The sequence below is a fragment of the Artemia sp. Qi Xiang Cuo genome, chromosome 20 (assembly GCF_049724085.1).
Source record: "Artemia sp. Qi Xiang Cuo chromosome 20, ASM4972408v1, whole genome shotgun sequence".
Classification (NCBI taxonomy): Eukaryota; Metazoa; Arthropoda; class Branchiopoda; order Anostraca; family Artemiidae; genus Artemia; species Artemia sp. Qi Xiang Cuo.
Genome location: NC_142813.1, coordinates 51,200,769 through 51,212,046, shown reverse-complemented (window position 1 = coordinate 51,212,046; position 11,278 = coordinate 51,200,769).

Below are 11,278 nucleotides of genomic sequence, written 5' to 3'. Positions count from 1 at the left end.
ACTGCCCCCTCCCCCCTCCAAAAAAAAAAATCAATTCGTAAAGGCCTTGGATAAGTTTTTGCTGCTCCTTAAAAGATGGCATAAGCTATAGTTTATGCCTGATACTTCAAATGGTACCGTATATGTAACGAAACTGAATAGCTGAGAAGCCAACTTTATGCTGATAAGCCAGCACTATCTGACAGCACCAACTCGATTCTATCTAAAAATAGGTGAGTCACTAATTTGTAAATGATTTAAAGCGGTAGGAATGATTCGTACAAATCTTAAAATCGTTTGTATATACAAATAAACAGTGGAGATAATGAAGTTGCTTTGATTAAAGTGATGCAATACTTTAAAAATCATTTTGCGCGGCTTGCCGTCAGCTGACCGTCTCAACGACAAAGGTTCCGTAAGCAGATTCTCCCAGGAGACTAGCTATCATCGAAAGCTGGCGATAGTTTGTGGTTTGACTCTCAGATTTGACTGAAAAGACAGTGAAATTTTACTGCCCTTTTGTCAGCGAGTTTGTCAATCAAAGCGGGTATCACCAAGGGGAACTCCCAAAGCGATCAAATTATTTAAATGATAATGCCTTTGAACTGATTTTTAGTGTTTTGGAGCATTTATGGTAGAACATTTTACCCTTTTCTGAACTTTCAAAAAAAAATCCACTCTGTTTAATCAAAATTAAAGCGATACAATATCTTAAAGTCCTTTTGGGAGCCTCACCGTTAGCTGAACGTCTCAACGAAAAAGACTCCGTAAGCAGATTCTCCCAGGAGACTAGCTATCATCGAAAGCAGGTGGTAATTTGTGGTTTGACTGAATAGACAGTGAAATATTACTGCTCTTTTATCAGCAAGTTTATCAATCAAGGCGGGTATCATCAAGGGGAACCCCCAAAGCGACCAAATTATTCAAATGGTAATGCCTTTGAACTGATTTTCAGCGTGTTGCTAGCAGGTATGGTAGAAAATGCTTAGGGACTGCCCTTTTCTGAACTTACAAACAAAAAATATACTCTTCCACTGAATGATTTTTCTAAGACTTTCGGGAAGGTGGGTGTTGGCTTTTAGTTTTTTGACGCTTATTTGGATCTCTTATCCAAGCTCTACACATTATGGCAAAGACCTTCAAATCAATTCTAAGTAGTTTCGCCACAAAAAGTAAAAAAGGTTTATAATGGAAATAGCTAGGGTGATTGTTTAAGGTACCATCGCCGTAAAAAGCTCATAAATCAACCCTGAAAAAAAAAAAAATAGCAAAATAAGATATTCTGAGATAAGATAATCTCAGATGTAACAATAGTCTAAGAGATAAGATGATCTGAGATCAATCTAAGATAATCTGAGATAATTCGTGTCATAGCTCAACGGGATAGTTATCAGCCCTTGCTGATAGGTTCGATACTATCATCTCTGGAGAAAAACAAATGAACACGCTTCCAGGATCTTTCTTCTGGCAAAAAATACAGAATTCCATTTTTTTAGGATAGGTGCTTGTAACCAATACAGTAGGGCTCTCTGATGCGTTGAATCTGATAACGTAATTTACATTAAGATACTTTGACTCTTAGGGGTGTTTCCCTCATTTTTTGAAAATCTGCCAAATTTTTTCAGGCTTGTGGCTTTTGATGGGCAGCACTATCCCTTTTATCAGTGTTTAGGGAAATATTTGAAAAAGCTATGCTTTCTCGACTTCTTAATTTTCTTAATTCTAAACACTTTTTTCATGATTTTAAGTTTGGTTTTAGGGCGAAGCACTCAACTCAGCATGCATGCGCAACTCTTTTGAATCATTTACATTCAGTTCTTGACTCTGGTCTAATACCTGCTGCTCTTCTTCTCGATGTACGAAAAGCATTCGACTTTATTAACACACAAGATTCTTCTTTGGAAACTGTCCCATATTGGTATAAGAGGGAAGGCTTATTCTTGGTTTCTATCATATTTATCTGGTCGAGTTATGTCGGTTGATACGCACTTTTATAACCCTTCGGGAACAGAGTTTGTAGTTCCACAAGGATATGTTATTGGGCTGATACTCTTTTAATCTACGTCAATGACCTTATTAATGCGGTTCAAAATTTAGAACCTACCATTTGCTGTCGTCTTTGTCTGGTAACTATCGGTTTATTAGCTTGAATAAGAGATTCTATTAAACGACGCAACACTAAAAAAGCCGACACCTAGTTTCCCAGAAATGCCAGAAAAACTATTTAATTTCTTTCCTTTGTCCTGGATATAGAAATTGTACAATAACTTTTTTGAAAAATCAATAACTATCGATGAATAACAGTTTGGCCAATTTAGGGCTAGAATTATCACTAGTTGGTGGAAATGGTGGAAATTAGCGCTTTTCATTTATTAAGATATCTTTTGCGATCATCAAGACCTTTTAAAAAATTAAATTTTTGTCCAAAAGTGCTCTCTTCTTATATTCTATAATAATTGATTTGACACGCTTAAAAAAAAAAAAAAAAAAACACAGCCCCTTATTCTTAGATAACACGCAAATTTTCAAATTTAGTAGATGTTGAGTCAATTCTTGTTTCAAAGGGTATCATTCATTTCTTATAAAAGGAAATTTTGAATTATTTTGGAAATTTTCTTATTCTTACGTGTCTTAATTTTTAGTACAGATTAGCTCAAATCTAAAAATTCTTTATATTGATATTCGCGTTAATAGGTACAAGCCTGGATTAGGGATTGTTGAGGAGATACATTAATAAAACAATCCTTATTTCATAATATGCAGAGTTAATGGAGTTGACATATTTTGACTGTATTTTCATTATACTTTACTTCCCCCCCCCCCCCTAATGTGCAATGTATTACTGAAATTATACATATCCCATAGAGAGAGAGAGAGATTTATTCTAAACAAACAAACAATTTAACATAAGTTTAGTGGCCACCCCAAGAAGTTTTTGTTTCTTGATTTTGTCACAGTTAACTCAATTTACGGAACACGGGTTGAAACACGAGTCACGCATGGTGAATTGCATTGGAAGTACATATTTTGGGCTATATATTTGCATATTGGGTTGTTTTTTTTAATTACAGTCAAAATAAGGTAACTAAAATTTTTGCAAAATATGCAATAAGAATTGTTTTATAAACAAGCTTTTTTTTCTGAACAGCCTCAATTCTAGGCTTATATCTATGAATATTGTAATATCATGGTTTTTTCATTACGAAAAACTGAGGACTATTGGCGTCTCATTTAATGCTGTGGGAAATGCTTTCAAGATATAGTTAATTAAAAATACAAATTATTCATACCTAAAGTAATTAATAAGTAATCGAAAATACATTGCCAGGGAAGTAATTTATATTTAATCACAAAATACAATTTAAACATTTCTTAATTATTAATCTAAATCTGTTCTTGAACACCAATATGCGATTTGAAAACAACGCATCAATAAAAATGATCAAAATGGTGCATGTAGTATAATACAGAAGTTTCCGGAATTGAACAGGGGGTTTTTACGGGGAGTTCCAGAATTGAGCACTTCGAGTTTCCTTCGACTGATAAAAATAGTTTAAATGCCATTGACACTTTTTCCTTCGTTTCTAGGATATATTTCCATGTTAAGACTTGTGACACAATAAGTGTCACTGTGTATAGTAAAAATAAAAAGGATTTAATTAATGCCTTTAGATACAGGAAAGCAACGACGGCAATGAGATTGAAAAACAAGGAGCCGAATACTCCCGTTGCCACAGCTAGCGATTGAGCAGATAGAGAAGCCATCTCTTAAGTTAATATCATTGGGATTGCACCCGGTCCAACGGCGTGTCCCACTATGTAAAGGCACGGAAAGCAAAAGCAAAATATGAGACTTTGGGGCTCATAAGTAGTACACAGATAAGAATTACAATAAGACTAATGATCATTTTATAATTTCCCAGCAATAGCAAAATTCTTCGTCCACATTCTTCGATTCGAAAAGAGGAGAATAACATTCAAAAAATGTATAGCTCCTATGAAGACAGCAAAGATCTGTGAATTAAACTTGTGTTTCGAAAACATGTCTGTAGTAACGTGTTTCAATACGTGTTTCAATGTCAGAGAATTGCTGAGAAAAATTAAGAAGAACCCGGAGCAAAGATTACAGTCAAAGAACGGGATCTTTCCATATATAATCTAGAATTGGGACATTTTCCGAGTTCTTTTGTTTTTCAATCTCTTTTTGTACTTCCTTTAGTTCATTGTCCACTTTTTCTGTGCCTCTAAGCAATTTGAGGGCGGGCGTAGCATCTCTGAGGGCGGCCTTATCATCACGATTTTGTTTTGGAATAAACAGGTACTTTGGAATTTCTGGAATTCTAAATATTCATATAGCCAGGACAAAAACAGGAAGTAGTACAAATCAAATGGGCCAAGGTCAAGGCCAAATCAAAGGTCTATGTATATATGAGCCCAACACTGATTTTAGCCCTAAAACTTGGGCGACCAAAATTGAGAAAGTCGTTGTCAGCTGAAACGTTGTGGATACAGCTCCTTTAACTTCTATTGGAGAAATTTCTTGAAGATATATGGTTACTAGAAGATGACATATACCAGAGCAAATTCCAGCATTGAGTCGATCAAAAAACAGTAGCAGCCAGGATTTGGTAAAAAAACCCACCTACTTCCAAATCAGCTCCGACGAGTATAAAAATCATACTGATAAAAAGCCCATTTTTCTATCTAGTTTATCTGCAATGACTTTGTTCAAAATATTAACAATAAGGCCTCCCGCAGGCAATCCAGAGACAATTAGAGTATAAAACTCACTTTCACTTTATCTTGAAGGTGCTCTTTCTCGTTCTTGGGGTTCTTCGTTTTGGGTTTTCAAGTATCTGGAACCCCGGGACGCTGCATGGATTTCTGGCTCTATGTCTACATCTTGAAAACGGACGAAAACTTTATCGAGGAAAGAAAGGTCCTTCAAGTGACTGCCAGCAAGAATCAAAGTGTTCATGAAGTACTTTTTATCCACCTATAAAACCAATGGATTAATTAATTATCTAAAAAATATCAAAATATCTAAAAACACTAAATCTTGAAAATTTTAATATGTAAAAATAAATGTCTAAAAGTCAAAATAAGATTGGCTTAAAAAATTCTATTTAAGGAATTTTGTACTTTTCTTTTCCAAAAAAAAAACAAGCGGAAGGTTAAAGTATATTAATTTGACAATTATTTTAGAAAACCACCAACAATTCTACAAGTACTGGATCCGAGAAACTTTGACTGCTTCTTAATTATTCCGATGGTTTATTTAATGACTTATTTGGCTGCTTTTATGTTTTAGGGAAAATGGTTCATTTCAACAAAAAATTTTTCACCAAATACTCACAAAAGCACAGGACCAAAAAAGTTTTGGTCCTGTGCCGATTCCCATCCAAAGTATCACGCAGTGCTTCCCTACATATTGATCTCTCGTGAAGACCTAACGATTTTTTGGAAAATCTCACGATCTAAAGTCAGATCGCAGGATATATGGATAAGGATAATCGGATATATATCGATAATCGGAGTAATCAATTATCGATTACTCAATAATCGATTATTGAGTAATCCCCTCCCCTTCAAGTAGTCACCACTGGTTATAAAACTTTTTAATTGTGCATGATCAGAGACAAAATTTACGTCTAAAGCACAAAAGTCAGTATTTAAAAAAATAAAAATTAATCTTGTATTATGATTTGCAGTAAACTGTATAATATTAATTTCAAGTGTTTTGAAACATCTGCAAATGGTGACGATTTGGGGTGGCTTATTCGTGCTAATCCGATACCAAACTACTCTAGGCCACCAAACGACCAGCCCGCCAAATATGACAAAGCAGTGAATCTTGTCTTGATACAAATAGTTCTATTAATAAGCCGTTGCTTGATTTGAATTCACTTGAAATTGTTTCATGTGTGTCTTTTGTTTTTCCTTTGATTAGGCTACACTATGATGTTCCTGCAGCCCTTAAAACTAGACTGTCTTTTGTCAATGAACATTCTATAAATTATCTTCGTAACAAGCTTCAAGGTTCAAGGTTTTATTATTAATACCATATTTACACAACATATAAAATTCCCGGCAGAGAGAAAACTCGACAGAGTCGGAAACTACAATACTACAAAACTACAATAATATTCGGATTCCTTTCAGTCCATCAGTTAGATCAGCCCCATGAGTGCTTCATCCATGGGTTTCAACCCCGTGACTGATTTTCAGTCTGCCTGGAATACTTTACCTCGGTACCTCAGAAAGTGACATTGTCTCATTACCTCAGAAAGTGAAATTTGTTTCGTACCATTAAAAGGATTTTAAGATATTTTTGTGTCTCCTTTTTTTACGCCCACATGCGGTTGATGTCTCTGATTCAAGTTGGAACTAAGGGTTGATTTAAAAATTATGTAAGGCAATTCACTGGCTGGGTTTTAGGCGATTAGTCACTAGTGGGTGTTTGAGTATTGTTGTTTTTTTTCTCTCCATTTATTGCCTATTGTTTTGTTTTATTTTCTTTCTCTCTACACTCCCGCCCGTAGAGCCTTGCAAGGAGACATTTATGATGTTGAAGGTTTTGTTTTTGCTGATTATCAGTATTGTCTACACATTTTTCAGGCAGGTTTTTCAGCATGATTTCACTAATGGGTGGTTGTTGGGGCTCTTTACCCCTTTTCTTTCTTTTTTCAAATAAATGACCTGTTATTCTTTTCTTAATTACATTTGCTTAGATTTGGTTATAATATAATTTTCAATTACAAGTTAAAGTCTCATTACCAAGCCAGTGAAGTTGCAATAAGTAAACTTTCGGGGTAAAATCTTTTTCTGTCTGTCTGGACTTTGTCATTGATAGTTCATGGTATTCGAAAAGTATTCGATTTTGAAGCTTTCATTTATAGGATTGGCCAGGAACAATCTACGGTCGACCCCTACACCAACTTATTTGTACAGAAGTAGTGATTTTGTTTTTAGTCTGTTTTGAGGCTTTGTTGATACATGTTTTGTTGGAGTCGACCTTTGGGAGAGTAAGTGAGTTACCCTATAGTAACCCTATACGATTATTTTCCTTGAACCCAGGCAGGGTAGGAAAAGAGCTTGCGAGAAATACCGTCATTAATATATCAACAAAAGGGTCCGTTTACCCTTCAAAGAGATAACTAGAGATATTATTGGTGACACAGGTTGTGGCAGCCTTGGCCCTTTTAAACGCTCGATCACGTTACCATATTCTAAAGAAACCGCCAGTGGCACTGGCAGTAGCGTTAGAGATCAAAGAGTGGTAGCCTGTAAGATACTATATCAAATAGCTGGTAGCCCTAAAGCAGTCAGTACGAATAGTGGTTGATTGTTATTTTCTTTTTTTGATTTTTTTTTTAAATTTTATTTCTTTTACTATATTTGCTCATTTCATTTTAATATTTATTTATTATATTTCCATTTTTTATTTATTTTATGCGCCTAGTAACACTATCAACTCATCCTTCGTCAGCTAAATTCTTCATATACGTATTGAAACATGTGAATTTATTTGTATGTATTTATTTTACATACAGCCAACTAAACAAACAAAGAAAGAAAAATCTCAAGTTGAAAAAACAACTCTTCTTTTCTTCCTTTACCCCTAGTCATAGAGCCTTGTATTTGATTTGTACTTTTATTTTTTTTCGATAATAATAATAGGTCTTAATCTTAATCTTGAAAGAAAGTAAACATAGAGGTAAAAGAGACAGAAGAGTACAAAAGAAAGAGAGATAAAAAGAAATAAAAAAGGACAAACCGCTCGAAAAAACTGAAACTGGGCTAGCTTGATGATAATACTTGTCGCCTCTAAGTTATCATTGGTCCGAGGCTCTACGAGAAGTTTTGAGCGGATATCTCTCGGCAAAAAAAAACAACAAAAAAACAGATAAGTTGGCCATTTTCGCATGACTCCATTGACCAGGGAAGTCTGGAAAAATATCAAACTCAACCCGCAGCATAATTTAAAAAACTTCACGAGCTGTAGCAACTACAATTTCAGGACACCTGGGTAAAGAGTTTTATCAGTCAGTATAAACAGTAATGGTAAACAGTAAGTGTTCACACTAAAATAATAGAATATTTAAGACGGAAATGATAGATAAATGATTAACTGAGATCAGAGCTTTTAATTCAGATATGTAGGCTATTGCCATCTTTGAAGATATTTGATGTTTAAAGTTAGATAACGGGCGTTTTGGATAAATAAATGATTACAAGTACAAGTTTATCAAGTTCATGAAAGGAGAAAATTAAGAAACAAAAAAAACTAATCATTTGATTTTATTTGATCACTTGTCTGGTTTTAACAAATTTCAGGATTTTCGCCAGATGAACATTTTTTCCACCAGATGACGAAAAATGTAACACAAGGCTCTGACAATCTTCCTGCAAGATGTATTAATAACTAAGGCTCTAATTTTTGACATAATACCTTAAATTAGCTTTTTATTTTTCAGACCCCACAGCCTTTCTATGACAAACAAATAAACGTTTAAATGGGGATAAGTACATTTATTAGACAGTGTATCTATTTTCCATGTCTACTAAATGGACTTATCCCCATTTAAACGTTTTTTCTGCTCATCATAGAAAGGCAGTGTGGTCTTTGAAAAAAAATACCTAGATGAAGGAATTACGTCAAAAACACGTCGTGTATATAGGGAAATATGACTAGTCAAGTAGCCTATATAATTGTAAACTCAAAAACTTTTCTTTTGAAATGTGAATATGAGGAAAAAAAAGTTGCTCTCTTCATTATACATTCAACTTTCATTTAGGTAATAATAAAGAAGAAATTTACAACACAAGACTTTGAATGAACCCAGTTACTGAACTCTCTCAGACAAATCTAGTAAATGAACCGGAAGTAATTATTTTGTTTTGTATAAATATTAGTTTTAATTTTAATGCTTTAGAATTTCTGCTGATGACGTTCATTGTACATCTGATCAAAATATCCAGACTTTTGTATCTGTTTTCACTGTCTAATAAATGGAATTTTCCACCGTTTGAACGTTTATTTCTTCGTCTAAGGCTCAAAAACCAGCTAGTGACAATTAGATTATTTTTGTTGTTGATTAGTAACATAAAATCCTCCAATTCTTTTTTTTTTAATAAACATATGAAAATCGATTAGCCATAACAAAACTGAAATGCAAATTTCAAAGGAAAAGGGTTCACGCCCAGCTTTAAATCGCTCGTAAAAACGATATTCAGCTTCAAAATTACAGACTAGGTGATTTTCCAAATCCTAAGTTTGAATGGGAAAATAGTTTTCAACCAGAATAGTAATGTAGCCGGATTGTTAAAATTTAAAAAACAAAACATGAGGAATTAGAATGTCACCGAATGTTAAAATCGACCTAAATCCAGAATGAGTAAATAAAGTGAAGTAACAATGCAGGGGTACTATTTACTATGAGGCTGGGGGGCAACTGCTCCTTCTAGACCTTGGTTTGCCCCTCCCCCGGACCAGAGTCCCCCCCGCTGAAATTTAGTTTCTTCCAAAATCTTGTCAAAACTAAGATAAGCCCGCATAATTTAAGTATCAATAGAAACAGATCAGTTTTTAGTACATATTAACTTTTACAGTACCATAAGTTACTTTTATTTAGTACTATAAAATACCTTTATAGTATTTTTAAAGTTCTAAATAGTACCTTTATGGTACCAAACGGCTTATTTTTCTTTAGTTTTCACTGTCATTTTCAATTGATTTGGGAAAATTGGCTCCAAATTTGCCCCCCCCCCCCCAGGATTTTGGCAAAATTACACCCCTGTAATAATGTATACTATCTTCTGGGATTTGTTTTTCAGCTCAACTTTTCATGGAGAGAGGCATTCAATTCTGCAGAGGGCCTTTCCTAGTTATAAACCTGAACTAAGGCTAAATAAAGTAATAAGGCTGTAACAATACCATGAACATCCATATTCGTTTTTGCACAATAATGCCAAAAAATTTTTTGAGACCTTTACATCACACCAGTTTGCTAATTGAATTATTATTTTGGTCATAGCTTTTTTTTTAATTCGATAGTTTATTTTTCCGTAAAACAGTCACCAAAAAACTCCCCAGCTGAAAGCAAGAATTCAAAAGATATCACCAAAATTTTCAAACGCATGTATATATTGCAAATTTTTGAACCAAGCAATGAAAACGCGCGTTTTTGACGTACACAATCAGAGCAACATGTTTAACCAAACAACTAAAAATACAAAAGCGTCAAAGAAACTGAATTTCTAGGATTGGGTGAAGGGGGATACATAAACTTAATTATACTGTTTAAAAAGATAAAACCTTTAGAAAACTAAAACATTTTCGTTATATCTTGATTAAAGATATAACGCAATGTTCTGGCCATCTTCCGAGCAAGATACGTTGGAAGCTACAAGCCCAAATCCAACTAGTGACAGTTTCATCATTTTTGTTGTTGATTAGTAACATGAAATTTTGATTATTTTTTGAATAAAAATTTGAAAAGGGTTAATTATTAAGCCTCGGAAACGTAAAAGTTCAAATTTCAAAGGGAAAGGGTTCACGTCCAGCTTTAAATTGTTCCTAAAAACAATAGTCAGCTTCAAAAATTACAGACTAGATGATTTTCCAAATCCCAAGTTTCAATGGAACCATTGTTTTTATCCAGAATAGCCACGTAGCCAAGTTTTCCAAGCTTAAAAACCCAAAATATGACAAATTAGAATATCGCACAAAGTTAAAAGAACATAATAATCACAATGAATCAAGCAGGTGAAGCAACAATATACATAATCTTCTCTTTTTTCAGCTCAAACCATTCATGGAAAGACATGCAATTATGGATAGGGGTTTTCCCGACAGGCTGAATTTAGAAAGACTTGAAACTTCGGATATTGCTTTTTTTTTCTTCTAGAAATCGATTTAACGCTATGAAAAAAACAGCCCCGAACAACTGAACAAGACTTACAAATCATTTTAATGGAAGTACCAATAATATCGTCCTCTCTGATAGCAATATCTTTACACCTTCCGAAAAACGGTAGCTGTTAGATACAACATTTGCAACGTAAGTGAGAGCAATGAGACTTTCTGGATTATCTTCCAGCAGCAACAAATTCCAGTCAATTTAGCATTGAAAACGAAAAAAAAAACAACATGCTAAGACTGGTGACTGCAGAACTGCCATTAAGAATCTCCAGCTCGATTTGAAGTTTTTCTACTCCTACCAACTACCCAATCAACTTTTAAGTGTACTCCCAGCTTCTAAATCCGATGCTGGAGCACACTTGTGCTTGTAACGCC